Source organism: Pristiophorus japonicus, chromosome 2 (assembly GCF_044704955.1).
Source record: "Pristiophorus japonicus isolate sPriJap1 chromosome 2, sPriJap1.hap1, whole genome shotgun sequence".
NCBI lineage: Eukaryota > Metazoa > Chordata > Chondrichthyes > Pristiophoridae > Pristiophorus > Pristiophorus japonicus.
Window position 1 is genome coordinate 144,952,455 of NC_091978.1, and position 21,553 is coordinate 144,974,007.

Genomic DNA, 21,553 nt, shown 5'->3' on the forward strand with positions numbered 1-21,553 from the left:
GCAGCAGCCCAGCAGGACTCACCACACCAGGCAGCCCAGCAAGGCCAGCTGCACAACAGCCCAGCGAGGACCCAACAAACGACTCACCAAAACCAGCATTTTCACCGAGACGATAAACCAGGGAAAGAAAGGCCCCAGATCGACTCACCTTGTAAATAGTTACACTATTGACTTTGGGGGAAGCAGTGTTGTTATATATGTAAACCTGTAAATACCTTGTGTAACCACCAGAGGGCTCATCCCCTGGAGTCACAAAGGATCCTACAATCCCTTGGGAGCACCTGTACTTAAGGAGACTTCACAGGCTGGAGAGGCACTCTGGAGACCTGCAATAAAAGACTACGGTCACACTTTACTTTGAGCTCACAGTATCTGGTCAGCCTCTTTATTCATACTTAACAAGAGCTTTTAAAGGTTTGACGCCGAATGTATTGACAATAACGTCCTAAACAATCACTTTCAATGCGAAGTGCTTAAAATATCTGAACAAGTATGTTCAGTTTTAGTAGAAGCAACTACTTTGATGGGAGTGATTAATGGGGTAGAGAAAGTATGGATAGGCACATTAAATTGTGTTCAAATGTGGTAGAGAGAGGGATCAAACAATTGGTATAGTTTAACGTACAACATAACATAAATAAATACAGGGTGCTAATTCAAGTTAGAAGACAATGGCAAGTCATGAATAAAGACTACAGACAATTCACTAATGACATATCAGAGGCTAGGACGTACATATTGCCACAGTACCGAAACGGCTCATATTGTCACAAATGACATCCCACATGACTGTGATCATTAGTAATCTATCCCACCTCTCCTTCTCGACCTGTCTGCAGCGTTTGACACAGGTGATCACACCATCCTCCTCCAACGCCACTTCGTCGTCATCCAACTGGGTGGGACAGCAGTCGCCTGGTTCAATTCTTATCTATCTAATCCTAGCCAGTGAATCACCTGCAATGGCTTCTCTTCCCACTTGTGCACCGTTACCTCTGGTGTCCCCCAAGGATCTAGACTTGGCCCGCTCCTATTTCTCATCTACACGCTGCCCCTTGGTGACATCATTCGAAAACACAGCATCAGTTTCCACGTACACTGACGACGCTACCTCACCACTACCTCTCTCGACCCCTCCACTGTATCTAAATTGTCAGACTGCTTGACTGACATCCAGTACTGGATGAGCAGAAATTTTCTGCACCTGAATATATTGGGAGGACCAAAGCCGTTGTCTTCAGTCCCCATCACAAACTGTTCCCGAGCCACCGACTCCAGCCCTTTTCCTGGAAACTGTCTGAGGCTGAACCACTGATCGCAACCTTGGTACCATATATGACTCCGAAATGTGCTTCCGACCACATATCCACACCATCACTAAGACCGCCTATTTCCCCTATGTAACATCACCCGACTCTGCTCCTCCCTCTGCTCATCTGCTGCTGAAATCCTCATCCAGGTCACAAATGACATCCTTTGAGAGTGTGACAAAGGTAAACTGTCCCTCCTCGTCCTTCTGGACCTGTCTGCAGCCATTGACACAGTTCACTACTCCATCCTCCTCCAACGCCTCTCAACCATTGTCCAGCTAGGTGGGAATGCACTCGCCTGGTTCCATTCTTATCTATCTAAGCGTAGCCAGAAAATCTCCTGCAATGGCTTCTCTTCCCACACCTGCATCGTTACCTCTGGTGTTCCCCAAGGATCTGTCCTTGGCCCCCTCCTACTTCTCATCTATATGCTGCCCCTTGGTGATATCATCCAAAAACAGAGTCAGTTTCCACATGAACACTGACGATACCCAGCTCTACCTCTCCACCACTTCTCTTGACCCCTGCTTGATATCTAAATTGTCAGATTGCTTGTCCGACATCCAGTACTAGATGAGCAGAAATTTTCTCCAATGAAATATTGGGAAGACTGAAGCCATTATCTTTGGTCCTCACCATGAACTGCGTTCCCTAACCACTGACTCCATCCCTCTCCCGAGCATCAAACCGAGGGTGAAAAAGACTGTTCGCAACCTCGGTGTTATATTTGTTATAAATGAGTTTCTAGCCACATATCCGCGGCATAACTAAATCCACCTTTTTGCACCTCCGTAACATTGCCCGCCTCCGCCCCTGCCTCAGGTCTTCTGCTGCTGAAACCCTCATTGATGCCTTTGTTATCTCGAGACTTGACTACTCCAACTCACTCCCACATTCTGCCCTATGTAAATTTGAGGCCATCCAAAACACTGCTGCCCATATCCTCACTCGCACCACGTCCTGTTCACTCATCACCCCTGTGCTCGCTGATCTTCATTGGCTCCCGGTTAAGCAATGCCTCGATTTTAAAATTCTCATCCTTGTTTTCAATTCCCTCCAAGGCCTCGTCCCTCCTTATCTCTATAATTTCCTCCAGCCCCTCAACCCTCCAAAATATCTGCGCTCTGCTAATTCTCAAACATCTAGCCCCACAAGCCCGAGATATCTGCTCTCCTCTAATTCTGCCCTCTTGAGCATCCCTGATTTTAAAAATCGCTCCACCATCGGTGGCCGTGCCTTTAGCATTAAGCTCTAGAATTCTCTCCCTAAACCTCTTCATCTCGCTACCTCTCTTCCCTTTTTTAAGACGCTCCTTAAAATCTGCCTCTTCGACCAAGCTTTTGGTCATCTACCCTAACATCTCGTGTGGCTCAGTGTCAAATTTTGTTTTATAAAGCTCATATGAAGCCCCTTGGGACATTTTACTATGTCAGAGACACTATGAGGCCAGAATTGCATATCGTTCCTGTTGGAAGCCGTAACCTTTTCAAAGCCGGACATTCTGCGCCCGGCCCAGAAGACCCGCCCCAGAAATGAAATTGGTTTACCGCCACTGACAGGAAGTGGAGTGTAATGTTGCATGCTCCAGTTCTTCATGGGGCGGGATCGGGGGCGCTACCCGGGCGAACATTGGAGCACTATACGGCCTCTCCATGTAGCGCTGACGTATTCCACGGGCTCTCCACTTCCGTTAAAGTGGAGGGACACTGCGAGCTCTGCATGCCTTTGATGGGCCTCCGCTCAGTCACTGGGGACCGTCGAAAGGGAGTGCCGGGCTGCACAATCACAGCACAAACCCCACGAAATCGGAAAAGAAAGGGTCGACCATAAAGTGTGGCAGCATTCTCCTCCCCTTTAAGTTTCGCCCTGCAATCGGTGTGCAGCTTGGTTCGCGTCCCGCGAGGCTGTCGCTGACATCGCTCATGACAGCCTCATGGGCCGCTGCCCAATGTTTGCCATGGGGTGATAACAGGCCGCCGCGGGGCAAAAAGGGGTCGCCGCACATGGCGATGACAGCATCGTCGGAGATGCAGCGGCCCAGGGCGCTACCAGCAGAGGAGCGGCGCTACTGCTTGTGTGTCTCCACTAACTCCCACGCAATTTTGCGGGAGTCGGTAGCGCCCCCGTCCCGCCCCCTCCGGGTGAAAACACTTTTGTGCCCGTTACTGCCCCCGAAGGTGCTAACAGGGAATTATGCCCCTGATAGAGAATTCAAGCTCTGCAGCCCGGCTGCAATTTTGAAAAAACATAGACCACATTGCATTAAGTCATCAATCAACTTGACATTTTAGGACCTTGGGTAGCGAGCCAATTAAAGGTTAAAAGACTATCAATTGAGCCAATAAGGTCAAAGAAGGCGAGTTCTTTTCTGTAAATTGAACCAGGTATAAGTACAGCCATTTTGGCCATGTGGTCTCAGAAGGACAAAGGCCTGGCTGAAAGCCAGAAGCTTGTTGCTGCTGCCAGAATAAAATTACATTAAAACTACAACCGGAGTTCGTATTTCATTGGGAATTAAGAGATCTAACAATTTTGACGTCACGAACAGGATCGCTGAGGAAAGAAATTGAATTTTGGACATCGGACCTACATACTGAGGTAAGGACTCCTCTTTATAAAAGTCCTCAGTCAAAAGTCTAAATTCGCCTCTCCTTCTATGCGATTCCGAAAGCCTCCAGTTTGCGAACCCTCCGGTTGGTAGTTGGCTCGAGGTCCCATAGACGTCTAACTTTGGCGGTGTGTTAGTTAATTAATCACCGATCTACTGATCGACTGGAAAGCCGACGACTCGAGAACCCAGTAAAGAAATCAGTATTATAGCAGCAGGAGATAAGAGCAAAGAATTGCCTCCAACTGTTAAAGGCGGGCAGGCACCACCTGAGGTTTCGATAGATGAAATCCTCCAACAGTTGAAAGAATACATAGAGCAACAATTCAACTTATCTAAAACCTGTATTAAGATCGAACAAAAGTACGGAACCTCCAAAGGACAATGGTCCTTGGACGAGATTAAAAGGGTCTGGGGAAAAACGACCCGTATGAAAAATAAAGAGCGAACTAGATGGTCCCTAGCCGTTATGGGACAGATCCGAAAGCGGAATGAAATTATAATGCGTTCCCAACATGATCGAGAACTGACCAGTACAAAGGACCAATTGCAAGCTGTTTGTGCACAGCTGCAACAGACAAGACTTGAACTTGAAAAATCAGAAGTGGAAGTTAAAGATCTTAAAGGTGAAATTAAAGAATGGAAAAAATCATTAAGTCAAAAGACAGTGATAGGAAAAGGAAAATATATCGGTCAATTCCCAGGGTACCCATGTTTGGATAAATTAAAAGCGCAAACCCGAAGACACGACCGAGGAATAGATACGGATTCTGAATCCTCTGACGATACAGGGTCGGAGGATGAAGAATTAGGGGTGCGCTTTGCCCCATTTAAAAAAAGACGAGTTGTAGTCAAATCAGAAGAGATTGCGGATGAGGGCGGAACCAAAAAAACGAGGAAAAGGGTGGATGCAGAATACTTAGTTCATGATCCGGCAGACCCAGAGAAAATTGATAAATGGTCCAAGGAATTGCCCAATCTAAAGAAAGGGGGAGTAAAAACGTGGGACCAATTGGACCGCTTAAGAAATATATATCAACTTCATCCCTGGGACGGAGTGCAAATTTTGACCATAATGGTGCCAAAAACACAAGGAAGAAAATTGCACGACAAGGTAGAAGAAGCTTTGGGGCAGGATGAGCAAGAATTAAACGCAGGATGGGAGGCGATTAAACACTGGCTGCAAGCCTTCAGTCCAGCCAAGACAGACTGGGGAAAAATTGCAGCCTGCCAACAGAAAGGAACAGAGGAGGTCCTGGAGTATGATGAGCGGTTCAGATGCACGTGGCTAGAACATTCGGGTATGAATAATACGGATGAGGAAATGGATGAACAAGTGTTTGGACCCGTAAAAGCAGCTTTCGTGGCAGGTCAAAAGCCAGAACTGTCCAAAATGTTTAAGGTAGTGTTACCGGACTGCGAAGGTGGAGGAACTACCTTTGCAGCATTGGTGGATCGATGTAACCAATTAGATCGGGATATGGGAGCTAAAGTCCGAGCTGTACAGGCTATGGGATGGAAATCCCAGGATTCCGATAAACAGTCATTAGGAAAATTACCCGGAAAATGTCATTATTGTGGGAAAGAAGGTCACTGGGCCAAGACAGAGCAAAACAGCAAGGTCGTGGCTGGGGAAAAGGACGCAGCCAGGGATACAATTCAGCCAACAAACCAGGCTTGTCACAAGATAACGACCTCATAGAAGCATTTAAGCAACTGACAATACAACAACAGAAGGAGTTACTTGGGAGAGCAAAAAACGATTAGAGCCCACCCTGGTCCACCTCCTCGCACTAATACAACAAAGGGGAGATGGGCTATATGTAACTGTGAGGGTGGGCGATAAGGATGTGGACTGTCTTTTAGACACAGGGGCGGAATTAACATGCTTACCCCTACAATATGGAGACTTTTTGCCGTTGGATGATAGGGCACGTACAGCCTATGGAGTTAAAAATGGAAATGGAAATTAAAAGGACAACACCGGTACTTATAGGGCTGGGTCCACATGAACTGGATCGGCCCAGTAGATCAACTCCTTTTGGGAATGGACGATCTAATCGAAGTAGATTCATCGCTGCATTTCGAGGATGGTCGGGTGACATGGTCAATTAGAACTTTGAAGAAAGAAGAATTGAAGGAACACCCGATATGGGCTAAAGATAAGAACGATTGTGGCCTACTCCAGATGGAGCCTGCGTCATTTACCAGGACCAAGCCTCCATGCACTAAACAGTATCCCATCAGTCCAACTGCCATTGCGGGAATCTTACCGGTTATTCAGCAATTGGAGAAACAAGGGGTGCTTATTAAAACGCAAAGCTCCTCCAATAGCCCCATGTGGCCGGTACAGAAATCTAATGAGACTTGGCGTTTGACTGTCGATTATAGGAAAGCTAACAAGTGTATTGATCAAAAAGCTCCTTTGGTCGCAGATCCCTCCACCATTTTTAATGCCCTCAAACCGGAACATAAATATTTCTCGGTTATAGATATGGCCAACGGATTTTGGTCAGTGCCTCTGGCACCGGAGGTTCGACAGTGGTTTGCTTTCACTGTCCAAGGACAACAGTATACTTGGACCCGGTTACCGCAGGGTTTCCACAACAGCCCTACGGTATTCCACATGGCTTTACAAAGCCATTTGCGAGAATTACCTCCCCTGTCATCCACAGTCATCCAATATGTAGACGATATCCTGCTAGCTTCAAACACGGAACAACAGTATGAACAAGATTTACGAGCTTTGCTGAACCACCTTTGGCTGAAAGGACATAAAGCCAGCATCGACAAAGCACAAATATCCCAAGAAGAGGTTGTATACCTGGGACAAAAGATTTCACAAGGAAAGAGAGAACTTACCCAGGATAGAACTGCAGCCATTCGGGCTGCAAAAAAATCCACCACTATTCAGGAACTAAAGTCCTTTTTGGGATTGTGTAACTTTAACAGAAATTGGATTGACTCCTTCACACAGCTTGCTCAGCCATTGAATGATATTTTAAAGGGGAAACGTGCCTCTAAAGAAGCCATCACCCTCACTGAAGAACAGCAAGAGGCCTTCCTGAGTTTGAAAAAGGCTTTGTGTTCGGCACCGACTCTGGGAATCCCCAACAGTGGTAAGCCATTTACCCTGTTTGTCCATGAGAAAGAAGAAAACATGACAGCTATACTGACAGAAGAACATGGGGGATCGACAAAGACCTATTGGCTATTATTCGGCAAAACTGGATGCGGTAGCCCTCGGATGGGGAAGTTGCCTAAGGGCCATGGAAGCTACATATCGAGCGGTAATGATCACTGCGGGTCTAGTCCTCGACCAAAAGCTCATTGTCAACTGTCCCCACACCATATATGCTTTGCTGTCTATGAATAGAATGTCTCAGGTGACGGCAGCTAGAGGGACCCACTGGACAGCAGTTTTGGAAGCCCCTAATCTCCATATCGTCCGGGCCAGCCCGGTTAATCCCGCAACTATGCTCCCGATGTCAGAATTGAGGGAGCAAGATGGGGGAGAATGCGAAGAGCATGACTGCGTGGAGATTTTAAAAAGAAACAGAAGAAGCAGCCTCAGCAGCAGAGGAGCCTCTGCACAACCCAGACCTCATCCTGTTTACAGATGGTTCCTCCTTTGTTGACAATGGTACCAGAAAAGCAGGATGGGCAGTTACAACCTTATATGAGGTAGTGGCAAAAGGATGTTTACCCTCAGGAACGTCAGCACAACAGGCCGAGTTACGGGCCCTGTCAGAAGCATGTCGAATAGCAGAAGGACAGACAGCTAATGTCTACTCAGATTCGCATTATGCTTTTGGAGTCGCTCAAGACTTTGGTCCGTTATGGCGGAAAAGAGAATTCCTCACTGCTGCTGGTACACCTATCCGAAATGGAAAAGAAGTCCGAGACTTACTAGAGGCCATAGAATTACCTCAGGAAGTGCCCATCCTGAGGTGTAAGGCCCATACCAAGGAAGCACAGGGAAATGCCCTAGCCGACCAGGCAGCTAAAGTTGCCACCTCACAAGGTGCTCCCCCAGAAGAACCAACACAGATGTGCAGATTGAAAGCACTCAGGACTCTGACACGAGACCTTCAAACAATGCAAGGCGAGTGCTCCCGAGAGGAAAAATGGACATGGATTGAGGCAGGAATTAAGCTGTGTGAAGATGGTGTCTGGAGACAAAGAGTTACCGACAAGCCAGTCGCGCCACAAGCGCTTATGCCTTTTTTAGTCCAACAGATCCACTCGTGGGGACACTTGGCCTCACAGCAGATGACAGCACGGTTCCAGAAAAGCTGGTGGGGTCGGGGATTTAAAAAACATGCCTAGCTGGTCGTAGACCGCTGTGTGGTCTGCCAGAAAAATAATTCTGGACCCATCACAGTAATGCCCCAACTGAGGCCCTCTGCCCCTGTCGGACCATTCCAGCATCTGCAGGTTGATTATATATCTCTTCCTTCATGCCAAGGATACACTAACATTCTTGTCATGGTCGACAGATTCTCTAGATGGGTAGAAGCTGTCCCAACTAAAAGAGCCACAGCCAATCACACTGCAAAGGTCTTGTGTAAAGATTACATTCCCTGATGGGGAGTCCCGAGTAGCATTGACTCTGATCAGGGAACACACTTCACAGGTGCTGTCTGCCAAGAAGTCTGTAGGTTACTGAACATTACGTGGGATTTACACTGTTCTTATCATCCACAATCATCAGGACAAGTAGAGCGAATGAATCGAACTCTGAAACAACAGCTTGCCAAATATCACCAAGAAGGAACACCATGGCCCCAGGCACTACCAATAGTGCTATGTAGCATTAGGGCAACCCCGAACAGAACAACAGGTCGAAGCCCATTTGAAATTATAACAGGAAGACCCATGTCGCTGCCAGGAACTATTGATTTAAGGAAAGCTGATGTTCACTTAATGAGTGACACTTTGTTATCATACTGTCAGAACCTAACCAATGCTATTAGTCCTGTTTCCCGACAGGTATCGGCAGCTTGGGGTAATCCACCCGAAGGAGGACACGACATCATCCCGGGAGCCTGGGTATATGTGAAAAAGTTGCATAAAGAACCTTTGGGTGCCAAATGGGAGAGACCTTTTCAAGTGTTATTGACCACCCAGGCAGCTGTTAAAGTCCAAGGAAAGAAAGCCTGGATCCACGCTTCACATGTTAAACGAGCACCCGTAACTGAAGCTGAAATCTAATAAGGACAATTACTTTTTGCCAAAATGTATAAATTTACTGTATTACTGATTGTAGGTATTCTAAGCGTCGGCCTGCTTCTTACTAGCCGACTCTCTGCACCAAAGGGAAACAGTAGGATAGCAAGGGGTATAGTAACTGCTCCCGGAATTATAATATAATCAAGCCACGGAAGCGTCCAAACTGGGCCGATGTGGGAATTCTTAACCTAACGGGGATTCTGAATAAAACAGATGGAAAAGCCTGGACAGGCCCTGGAGTGTTGCTGACAAAGAAACAGCTAACCTTCATTGCCTATAATGGCACCTATTGGGTGTGTGGCCACAAGGCCTACCCTTGGCTGCCCCAGAATTGGATGGGATCCTGCTATTTAGCCTACATTGTGCCTTATATGTATCATATAAAGTCACTGTCAGAACATTTACACCGTCCAAAGAGAGCTATCACAGAAACAGAGAGGTTCTTTGCCATTCTGATCCCCAGGTATGGGACCTCCAAACTGGCAAGGGAATCCATTAACATGGCATCCATTGTGAAACGGGTAGTCAATGATACCTCAGAGGCCCGAGTTAAAATCAATGCAGAAATGGTAGTAATCCGCACAGTAGCCCTACAGAATAGACTGGCCCTTGTACATCCTGGCTGAAAAGGGAGGTACTTGCGCCCTACTCGGAACTGAGTGTTGCACGTATATCCCAGATAGCTCCGAAGAAATTACCCACTTAGCGGAGCATATCCAAAAGGTGGTAGAAAAACTTAAGCAACCCCCCATCATTCACTTTGTGGAGTGGAGCCACTGAATGGCTAGGTTCAATCGGAACTTCATTTGTGCAAGGTTTAATTCTATTTATTGTAATTATTTTACTTTTATATTGTTTGTTTATGTTGATTAAATGTTGTTGCAACCAGGCGGCTGTAGCTGCTGTCCCGCATGCGAGACACCTTGCAGGTCCCAGCAGACCGTCTGTACGTGGCACAGGGGTATGTTATGCTTAAGGGAAGGTTGTTTACTGGTTGAATTAAGATATTGATTTGGATTAAATTGGAATAAGGTTAATTAACATACTAAAATCAGACTTCCATTGTGGCCACGATGGAACTCTGGTTGGTGTAAATTTGTGTGGAAGCTACTAGTCCGGACATGTGGCGAAACACCAACAAATTTTAGAAGGAAACTCTTATTAACATGTATGAAATTATTTTTTAGAATGTTTAACCAGTGATAGCTGATGTTTTATGATTCAGTTTGTGAAAGAATCAAAGGGGGGATTGATAGAGAATTCAAGCTCTGCAGCCCGGCTGCAGTTTTGAAAAAACACAGACCACATTGCATTAAGTCATCAATCAACTTGACATTTTAGGACCTTGGGTAGTGAGCCAATTAAAGGTTAAAAGACTATCAATTGAGCCAATAAGGTCAAAGAAGGCGAGTTCTTTTCTGTAAATTGAACCAGGTATAAGTACAGCCATTTTGGCCATGTGTTCTCAGAAGGACAAAGGCCTGGCTTAAAGCCAGAAGCTTGTTGCTGCTGCCAGAATAAAATTACATTAAAACTACAACCGGAGTTCGTATTTCATTGGGAATTAAGAGATCTAACAGTCCCCTATATAATTATAAGTTGTTGTTGTTGAAGACATTTTTTATTTAAAAAAAAACACAATTTTGCACTTCTGCTGAAAAAGCTAATCTGTGGTTCTGTTGGCAAGGCATCTAGTAATAGTATAATAAAATGTAATAGTAATTAAAATTAAATATAAATGTACAAATGAAAATCAATAATACAAAGTAGAAAATAGACAAGATAAACTTTTGATTAGATATATTTTAACATCAATTTAACAAAATTAGGCAATTTAAGTAGATTGATAAGAATGAGGACAGTTTGATATCCATTTGTAAATTCACAGTTCAATTACCTTATCGACATCTACCGATTGCACAATAGGGAGCTCTCTGCTTCAACCATCATGGGTGAACACCATACTGGATTCACATTGAGGACTAGGAGTATACATGATCAATGATCCAGTATGTTATCAACAAACAACACCCTTGACCATTCTCTTCAATTACTGATTCATCTCCAACCTTCCTTTCCTTTCTAAGGTCTTCGAACACGCTTTTGCTTCCCAGTTCCATGCCCAACTTTCCTGAAGCTGCTTGTTTGAATTCCTCCAGACCTTCAGAACAAGCCAATCCTATTGAAAGTCATAAGTGACATTCTCTGTGCATTATCCTTCTTTGTTCTCCTCCATCATCCAACTCCATGCATGAATATATTTCTGCCTACCCGAATCCAACCAGCAATGGTTTTTCTTCACTCTCTCACGTCATTTTCTCTGGAGTTCCCCAAAAATCTATCATTCAAACACTCCTCTTCCCTATCTACATGCTGTCCCACTACAATATCATCCCTCAGGGTATAATAGTTTAGTGGTTATGTTATTGGACTAGTAATCCGGAGACCTGGACAAATAATCATACCATGGCACTTTAAGAAATCTGGAAATAAAACATATTTTTATTAGTAAACAGTAAATGCGATCATGAAGCGATCAGATTTTTCTAAATAGTTAATTGATGTCCTTTAGGGATGGAAACCTGCTTTCCTTATTGGTCTGGCCTATATGTGGCTCCAGTCCCACACCAACATGGCTGATATTTAAATTGCCGAGCAAGCCATTCAGTTTAACAAATTCCTGCAGGGCAACTAGGGATGTGCAATAAATTCCGGCCTACCAGCGATGCCCACATCCTAAGAATTGATTTTTTTTTTAAACTATCACATGTATGCTCATGGCACCCAGCTCTACCTTTCCACCACCCAACAAGCCACATGATTTGCAACTCCGCAAACCTATTTTATAAATCAGCTTTGTAAAATGTTATTCCAGTTTTCTTACTGTATGCAACAGTTTTTCTTCATGAAGCCTGCCCAACTGTCCTGAAGTTGCTTGTTTGAATTCCTCCAGACCTTCTCAGAACAAGCCAATCCTATTGAAAGTCATAAACGATATTCTCTGTGCATTATCCTTCTTTGTTCTCCACCACCATCATCCAACTCCATGCATGAATATATTTCTGCCTACCCAAATCCAACCAGCAATGGTTTTTCTCCACACTCTCACGTCATTTTCTCTGGAGTTCCCCAAGGGCACCATTGAGTACTGAAATAACTTTGAAAATATGTTGTTTACTTCAGTGAAGTTACTTATGCAATGTACAGAGACATATACTATATAAAATGAAAGAATATTTCTTCTGTCATAGTATTTATGAAGTAAACTGCATTTTTAATTTAAATGTTCTGTCAGCTGTGGCTCAGTGGTAGCAGCCTCACCTCTGAGTCAGAAGGTCATGAGTTCAAGTCCCATCCCAGAGACTTAAGCACAAAATCCAGGCCGACACTCGGACTCCAGTGCAGTATTGGAGTGCTGAACTATTAGAGGTGCAATCTTTCAGATGAGATGTTCAACCAAGACCTCATCTGCCCTTTCAGATGGGTGTAAAAGATCCCATGGCATTATTTCAAAGAACAGGGATGTTCTCCATGGTGTTCCAGCCAATATTTATCCCTCAACTAACATCAGTAAAATAGATAATCTGGTCATTATCACAGTGTTACTCGTGGGAGATTGTTGTGAACAAATTGGATTACAACAGTGACTACAGTTCAAAATTACTTCTTTAGTTGTAAAGCGCTTTGGGAAATCCTGGGGTTGTGAAAGAAGCTATATAAATGGAAATTCTTTCTTTGTAGTAATGCTACTTCATTCCTCAAATAATTAATTACCCATGAAAAGGAGAGGGTGTTCAATTAAACTGCCTCAAAGTCCTAAATATTAAAAAAGAAAGATACCTGTATACCTAGAAGTGCCTCTCTCAGTCATTCTTGTAATTCATGCTTTCAAACTGGTAGTTGGAAACTGCAAGAATAGAGGATTATGAGCAATAAATTCACAAAGTCAGTAGAAAGCAATTACTAAAACATAGGTATTCAAACTGGGTCTCCAAACCACAAGGGGAATCTCTGAGGTCATCAGATTTTCATCTGCCTATCACCAGTTAATTATTGATTTATTAGCATATCATTTCCTATTGTGCAGTATCCTGTAACACAAATATGTCTATAAAGATAGCGGGGGCAAAAATTGCGCTCGGAGGCTTCCTCCATACGAACGTCTCCGACCCGAAAAATATCTACGAAAGTACCTGGTGATCTCGGAGGAACGTAGGATTCCGGTCGGAGGCCTGGATTCGCTGTGCAGTGCATGGGAAGATGTCTTTCAGGTATGTACGTAAGGATACATACAAGCTAGAGTCGCATGGGCCTGGACCAGCAATCACTTTGCAGTATGCTCACTGATAAAAATGGGAACACCGTTTGTACAAGTTCACATTACTATCAATGAGAATAAACCCCTAAAACACTGAAACACAGTATAATAAATAAATAAAATAAAACACCTCACGTATTTAAAATTAATTGAAATTAAATGTAATTAACTGTTTTAGAAAACAAAATATATTTGAGTATTTTTTTAATGTGTTTTAATAGGGTTAAAAATAAACTTACCTTAATGGACAGGGTTTTTAATATAAAAAAGTGTTTAAATTAAATTTTTATATGTTTTAAAAGTGTTACGCTGGTAAAAGTAAGCTTTGCACCTGCTTTTACCAGGCGTAAAACTTTGAAGGACATTCGCTGGGCATGAGTTGGGTAAATCGACCAATCTCTCCCGCGCGAATGTCCTTCTCCCGGGGATGCGGAGGATCTGTCTGGAGAAATCTTGACAGATTGGAAAAGCCGGTTTTCAGCACTTGCGCATCGCGTCCTGAAAACCGTCTTTTGCAAGGTCTCGCCAGGTCCGTTCGCACTTCGGCAAGACCAGAATTTTCGGCCCAAAATAATTATGAAAGTGAACCAAACACAGAAATGTTTAAAAACTATCTGACTAGATACTACAGGTACAGGTATTTCTCTATGATTTTTGAGGCATTCAATAATTAAATGGACTCTTTCATGGTTACAATTTTATTCACTTTTGTGTCACAAATCATCTCAGTTTAAATTCAGCAAAAATGAGTCCATGATCAGATCAGCCATGATCTTATTGAATGGCGGAGCAGGCTCGAGGGACCAAATGGCCTACTCCTGGCTCCTATTTCTTATGTTATGTTCTTAAAAATATAGCAGCAGTAATGTTGAAATGTACCAGAAATTATTAGTTACTAATTTGCCACCAGTAAAATCCATTTCACAAACAATGGCCCGGATTTTCTGTGGCCTATGACTGCGTGCATACCCGGCCATAATTGCCTCGCAAGTTTATGCATGAGCTGCGCATGCGCGAAAACCCGGAACTAGTGGTCTGTCACCCTATGCACCCCGGCTATTTGCCCAACTTTTGCCTAGCGAATGTCCATGCAACTCTTAGGCCTGGTAAAAGCAGGTGTAGGGCCTTATTTTACCAGCGCAAGGGTGAAAATAAATATGAATACACTTTTTAAAAATCATTTTCACATGAAAAACCTGTAAAATAAGTTTATTTTTTGCTCCTTAAAAATTGTTTACATTTATTTTTCAAAAAAATTACATTTTTGTTTTAAATATTTAATGAAGTTGTATTTTAATTAATTTTAAACATGTAATGATTTTTTTTATTTCAAGGTTATTAAAATGTATTTTTTGCGTGATTCCTATTAAGCTTAAGGGGATTCCGTACGTAAATGGAATTCCCATAAGCATAATGGGAATCCCCTTTCTGATTGGTTGGGCTAGCCCACGTGGAGCGCAGGTGGCTACAAGCCACTGGCATACGTGGGCCTTAACGCAGGCCTACGCATAGAGACCCAGGAGCGCGAGTCTACGTGGATCCTGGACCATCAAGCAGATGCATAGGTTTTTTGCCGTTCGAAGGCAAATTCAGGCCCCAAGAATCCAAGATTTAATGCAACTATTAGTGTTTTTATAGAGGCCAATCTAAATAGAGTTAATAACATCTTGCATTGTGCTTTAGTGTGGCACTACAGAAATCTTAGAAATTGCAACTTGCTCATTTTGAAGAACAATCCATAGAAAACACTTTCAATCTCTAGTTGCACATCATGTTTGCTGTATTCGAAAAAAAAATCATAATTTTTCTGGTCTGAGAAGATAACCTTTAACTTTTCACAGTGAGAAATCAGTCGACTTAATACTCTTAATCTAATTTGAATTTTACGAACAGAAAAAATGCTTAGGTGATATATATGGAGCAATGTCTCCATATAATTTTAATATATACCACTGTGCCCTGACTGATGAATCTATCCTGTTGTTGGGACAGAACGCACCTAAGAAAGGTGATGGAAGAGATTGGGCCTGCATCAGGTGATGGAGGAATCAACACAAGGGAATAACCTACATAACCTATTCCTCACTAACCTAACTTTGCAATCAAACCTGTCCACAACAGCACTGACAGGAATAACTACTGCACAATCCTTGTGAAGAGAAAGTTTTACCTTCAGTGAGGAGATCCTCCATTGTCTAGTGTGGAACTAACATCCTGTTAAGCAGGATAGATCTAGTTGCCGAAAACCGGCCTCCATGAGGCATTGTGCACCATCAGCAGTAGCAGAATTGTATACCAATGCAATCTGTAACCTTACGGTTCAGCATATCCCTATCTACAAAAGCAGGACAAATTTAACTTGGCCAATTTTTGCCCGATTAACATCCTCCCTATAATCAGCAAAATGATGGAAGGAACTATCATTGGTAACAACACACTTATCAATAATCTACTTGTCAATGCTCAGTCCAAGTTCTGCCAGAGCTAGTCAGTTCCTGACCTCATAACATCCTTGATCCAGGCATGGACACAAAAGTTGTATGCCAGAGGAGAAGTGAGAGTAACTGGCCTCACCATCAAGACAGCATTCGACTAGTTATGGCACGAAAGTTCCCCAGCAAAAATGAGGTTAGTGGAGGTCAAAGGAAACCTCTCCAGTAGCTGGAATCACAGTAGAGGAAAAGGATGATGGCTGTGTTGCTAGGGGCCAACCTCACAGCTTCAGGACATCCCTGCTGGAGTTGCTTATGGCAACAATCTTGGTGCAATCATCTTCAGCTGCTTCATCAATCACCTTCTCTCCATCAAAGAATCAGGAGTGGGGTTATTCCCTGTCTATTCTACAGTATTCTGTTCCATTCAGAACTCCTCCAACAATGAAGCAGCTTGTGGCAGTATGCAGTAGGATTGGTGACCATCCAGGTGCAAGCTGACAAGTGGCAAATAGCATTTGGGCCACATAACTTCCTGGTATAAACCATCAACAACAAGAAGAGCCCAACTTCCACCTGACCTTCAACAGCATCAACATAGATTCTCCCACTATCAAGATCATGGCTGGGGCGGGTGGTCACCATTGACAAGAAGTTTAACTGGAGCAGCCATATCAACAACGTGGTTACAAGACCAGGAAAAAGGCTGGGTACTCTGTGATAAGTAGTTCACACCTGACTTCTCAAAGCCTATCTACCATCTACAAGACTTAAGTCTGGAGTGTGATGGAATACCCAACACTTGCTTGGATGGGTGCAGCTACAACACTCAAGAAGCTTGGCACCATCCAGAATAGAGCAATTGTTTGATTGGTTTCCATGCCACTTAAATAAATAACCATCCTTTCCACCATTGTCACAATGTGGCTGCAGCAACTCACTATGCTTGCTTCAAGAACACCTCCAAGCCCTATGAGCTCTACTGACAAGAACAAGATCATGGGAACATCACCACCTCCAAATTCGTCCAAGGCACATACCATCTTGACGTTTAACAACATTTCTTGTGGGTCAAAATCCTGGAATTCTCTATCTAACACCAATGTTGAAGCACCACCAGCGCAAGGGTTACAATCGTTCAAAGTGAAGGACGACCATCACCTTCTCAAGGCAATTAGGTATGGCCCATAATGCACTGCTGAACTTCACTTTCTCGGCTCCCAACATGACAAATGCACCATTGGGCAAGGTATCAGACCTTGGCCAGTGCCCACTGAATGGTGCACCAGCAAGAAGACAACTTCAGGGAAAGCGAAAGGAGAAAATTTACAGAGAAAAAGGAGAAAATTTACAGAGAAAGAGGAAAAAAATGAAGGTGTTATGCCACATAATTTTACATTCAATTTAATCATGCAGCTGCCAAACTGTATTTCCAGTCTCCAGATATTGCTGAATTTGATAGCAGGCCTGTCAGTTTCACACATTCTGAAGTATTTTGATTTTCTAAATCACTTTCTTGTATCTGTATGAAATCAGTCAATTTCTTGAATGTTTTTTTGCCATTTCATACAAGTGCATCAATGACTGGTAACTTGGGCCATGACATCAGAACTCCTCTAAAATTCTACCCCATATATTCTCGAATACGTGGTTGCCTCACAAGCACACTGCCATCTCTCCCAAAATTCTCTCCAATTCAGCCTCCACTCTGCCCACAGCACAAAGACTGCCCTGCTAAAAGTAACAAGCAACATCCTGTGGAAATGAACTCTGTATTTCTCCTGATTTTCAGCTGCATTTGGCACAGATAACCATTCCATTCTCCTCCATAAGCCTTTGCTTCATAGTTCACTTCTATGGCACAGCTCTCTCTTGGATCTAATCCTAATTATCACAACAAAGTTACTACATCTCCTTCCATATCCTTTGACAGAATTCAGGATTCACTCCTTTTCAGTATTCACCTGCCACAGTATCATCTGTAAGCATGTAATCAACTTTCACCTGTACATCAATAGCATTTGTTTACTGCCTCAGCCACCACCATTGACTCCATCACTGTAGCCGCTGTCTTCGAGTGCCAATATATTGTTAAAGTTTAGATGATTCTTAAGTTCTTCCAGCTTAATATCAGTAAAGCTGGCTCCTGTCATCATTTCCATGCCATTGCCTTCAACTATGTCAGCTTCCCCAGCAGTCATCTCAAGTTTAGTCCAAAGATGTAAAGCTTCGGTGCCCTTCTTGACACCGAGCTGAGCTTCCATTCCTACATCTGTTCAGTCACCAATATCATTTTCTACCATCACCAAAATATTGCCTGGATGCAGCTTGGCTCTTCCCTACTGCTGGCTGCTGAGACCCAAGTCCATGCCTATTCATGTTTCAAGGCTCTAGTTCTTGAACATTCACTTTGCCATCACAAGCTACAACTTAACTAGAATGCGATAGCCAGCATGCTTTCCCACATAAAGTACCAAATGCCCATCACCCCCATTTTTTCTAAACTACACTGACTTCCCATACCCTATGGATTGGTTATAAAGTTCTTATTTTTCTGTTCAAACCTTCTATGGCTTGGCACCACCCTGTCTCTGATCTCCAGTCGTACGTCCTTACATATCATCTGCTCCTCAAACACTCCTTAACTGTTCATTCCTACTCCTTCCATATCACTGTTTAAGTCAATACGCCACATTCTCTAGAACTCTGTTCCAAAATCTATCCTGTTTCCAAAAGTAGTGGTGGCAATTCAGACTGCAACAGATGGAGTATAAGCAGACATACTTTCCGAAAATGTATGTAAAATATACTAATGTGCAAATTACTGAGTGTTTGCATTTAAAATGTGCACACTTCCTTTAATTGTAGATGGAGTTTCTTGCTCTCCCCATCATTCTCCTGAAGCTGAGATGGATGGATTTGATTGATAAGCAGCCCTGTGAATCAAACCAGCGATGTTAGGATGGGAAATGAGCACTCCAGCACACATCCCTTGGGGATAAGGGGTTATGGGGAGCGGGCAGGGAAGTGGAGCTGAGTCCATGATCAGATCAGCCATGATCTTATTGAATGGCGGAGCAGGCTCGAGGGGCCGGATGGCCTACTCCTGTTCCTATTTCTTATGTTCTTATTATCCTACTTACTGTAAGAGTCTGAATGAAAGTGCAGTTTGACAAAGTGTAGCTGAGTACTTGCCACCTGTAAAACCTGCAGCTCAGCTCATTGGCAATATCATTCAAGCTGGTTAGCTGAACACCTGTTGAATGTATACAATCAGCTCTTACAGTAAACAGCTGGAAACTTCTTTTAACTTTAGATGGGTGGAGAAAGCAGAACACTGGCATTTTAAAAACACACATTAAAATTACAGTGCTGGAGAGAACAGAAATTGTCTGGGACTGACCCACTGGAAGAAAAATATTCTCTGCAAATTATCCAGTTTTTGTCATTTCCTCCTCAACTCTCCTGTGATTTTCAGCAAATTTTTGCCATACCAAATCACTTATCTGAATTATGTCTTGTCCATTTTTTTGTTGTTATTCTTGTATTTCTATGGCTGATAAAAGAGTGATGTAGAATAACTATAAATGATTATTCTGAAAATTAGACAGGTTTCAAAAATGAGAGTTCAAACTCTAATTAGCCTCTTGATCCACTGATTCTCCAAGGGACTTTCTTGTAATCACTCACCCACGCTGTACATACTATGGGAGAAGTTCACCAAGGCAAATGCCTAATCTGAGATTTCAAGTTAAAAAAAGTCAACAATTACAGCAAACTAATGTCAGCAAGTACTAAGTTTTGTTGTACTGACAGTATATTCAGAGGAGAATAAACAGTGGCTTCTTAAAACGTGTTTGTCTCTACATAGTGGCTACATATATAAAAAGAAAGACTTGCATTCAGGCTCAAAGGTCCAAATGGTCTACTCCAGCTCCTATTTCTAATGTTCTTATATAGCGCCTTTTACAACCACCAGATGTCCCAAAGTGCTTTACAGCCAATGAAGTACTTTTTGAAGTGTAGTTAGGCTGTAACTGGTGGGATACTGCAAGGATCAGTGCTTGGGCCCCAGCTATTCACAATCGACATCAATGATTTGGATGGGGGGACCAAATGTAATATATCCAAGTTTGCTGATGACACAAAGCTAGGTGGAAATGTAAGTTGTGAGGAGGATGCAAAGAGGCTTCAAGGGGATATAGACAAGTTAAGTGAGTGGGCAAGAACATGGCAAATGGAATATAATGTGGAGAAATGTGAAGTTATCCACTTTGGTAGGAAAAATAGAAAAGCAGAGTATTTTTTAAATGGGGATAGATTGGGAAATGTTGGTGTTCAGAGGGACCTGGGTGTCCTTGTACACAAATCACTGAATGTTAACATCCAGGTACAGCAAGCAATTAAGAAAGCAAACGGTATGTTGGCCTTTATTACAAGAGGATTTGAGATGAAGAGTAAAGACATCTTACTGCGATTATATAGGGCCCTAGTGAGACCACATCTGGAGTATTATGTACAGTTTTGGTCTCCTTACCTAAGGAAAGATATACTTGCCATAGAGGGATTGCAACGAAGGTTCACCAGACTGATTCCTGGGATGGGGGATGGGGAATTGTCTTATGAGGAGAGATTGAGTAGACTAGGCCTATATTCTCTAGAGTTTAGAAGAATGAGAGGTGATCTCATTGAAACATATAAAATTCTAACAGGGCTTGACAGGGTAGGTGTTTTCCCTGGCTGGGGACTCCAGAACCAGGGGTCACAGACTCAGAATAAGGGGTCGGCCTTTTTGGACTGAGGTGAGGAAAAAATTCTTCACTCAGAGGGTTGTGAATCTTTCGAATTCTCTACCCCAGAGGGCTGTGGCAGCTCAGTCGTTGAGTATATTCAAGACATAGATCGATAGATTTTTGGATATTAAGGGAATCAAGGGATATGGGGATAGCGCAGGCAAGTGGAGTTGAGGTAGAAATTCAGCCATGATCTCATTAAATGGCAGAGCAGGCTCGAGGGGCCAAAAGGCCTACTCCTGACTCCTATTTCTTATGTTCTTACCTCAAGAGGCATGCATTGACGCACGACAGCCAGCCATCCCACTTCTTTCTTCTACTTGCTGCCTCTGTGCTGTAAGATTCTATGATTCGATAATACTGCAGTAACTACCTGGTTCGGCATGCAACCTGGCATATTAGTGAGTTTGCTTAGATAAGATAGAAGTGCAGTCATCTTGAAAACCAGTTCCATCATTTGTGGCAATTTCTGCTATTTTCCTGCTCCTGGGAACTCTCTCAACATGCGCAGTAATCTGTGTTGGAACACAGGAAAGTGGAGTTGAGGTAGATCAAGATCAAGGTTGAGTTGAGAAGCTCCCACAAACAGCAGTGTGATCATGACTAGATAACCTGTTTTAGTTATTTTGATTGAGGGATAAATATTGGCCAGGACACCGGGGATAACTCCCCTGCTCTTCTTCAAAATAATGCCATATGATCTTTTACAGTCAACTGAGAGGTTTAACGTCTAATCTGAAAGATGACATTTTCGACAGTGCAGCACTCCCTCAGTACTGGACTGGTGATTTTTGTGCTCAAGTCTCTGGTGTGTGTCTAGAACCCACAACCTTCTGACTCAGAGGCGAGGTTGCTTCCCA

General features: G+C 43.3%; 1 protein-coding gene across 11 annotated transcripts in view; it reads right to left on the reverse strand.

Annotated features, from left to right (window-relative positions):
* The window catches only part of tusc3 (tumor suppressor candidate 3), a 716,082-nt gene that overhangs the window by 579,679 nt on the left and 114,850 nt on the right, over positions 1–21,553 (reverse strand). For 4 of the 11 annotated variants that reach the window (XM_070862716.1, XM_070862733.1, XM_070862677.1 and 1 more), the window contains exon 2: positions 12,991–13,057. The exons of 4 other annotated variants lie outside the window; for them this stretch is intronic. The gene's annotated coding sequence lies outside the window, so the exon portion shown is untranslated. The remainder of the gene's footprint in view (positions 1–12,990; positions 13,058–21,553) is intronic. 3 more of the 11 variants (XM_070862743.1, XM_070862752.1, XM_070862686.1) reach the window with 1 other exon arrangement.